The following is a 427-nucleotide window of genomic DNA, read 5'->3' as shown; positions in this document are numbered from 1 at the left end:
TTTTTTCCGTGGCAGCTCGTGTGGTTTATCGAAAGGAGAGCCTTATTACTCCTGGAAAAAGAAACCTAGATGGCGCTTGTTGAGGGTTTCAAGAGCAATCGGTGTGAGGTTTACGTTCTGTGGAATATGAATTGAAGGACAGTAAACGTGACTTGGCATGTGTTCCTGCATTTCCCATTATCACAGGAGTTTTGTCCGGAATAAAAATGGCAGCCGTTGGAGAGTAGTTTTTCCTCAGTCTAGGTCTAGTGTGTGGTTTTTAAAAAAAATCTATTTACAAGTTTTCACTTAGAACTCTGATATAGCCAAGAAAAAATTCACGAAAAATCCAGGAATGTCCTCTAATGTTGAAGCTAGTTTCGAGAAACGATAAGCTGGTCATCTTCCAGGAAAGTCTTGTGAATATTTCTCCAAAATCTCATCGTCT

This window comes from Acanthaster planci, linkage group LG04 (assembly GCF_054643075.1).
Source record: "Acanthaster planci isolate LZ-2023a linkage group LG04, COTS_SCS, whole genome shotgun sequence".
NCBI classification, from domain to species: domain Eukaryota; kingdom Metazoa; phylum Echinodermata; class Asteroidea; order Valvatida; family Acanthasteridae; genus Acanthaster; species Acanthaster planci.
Note: the sequence above shows the minus strand (reverse complement) of the source record.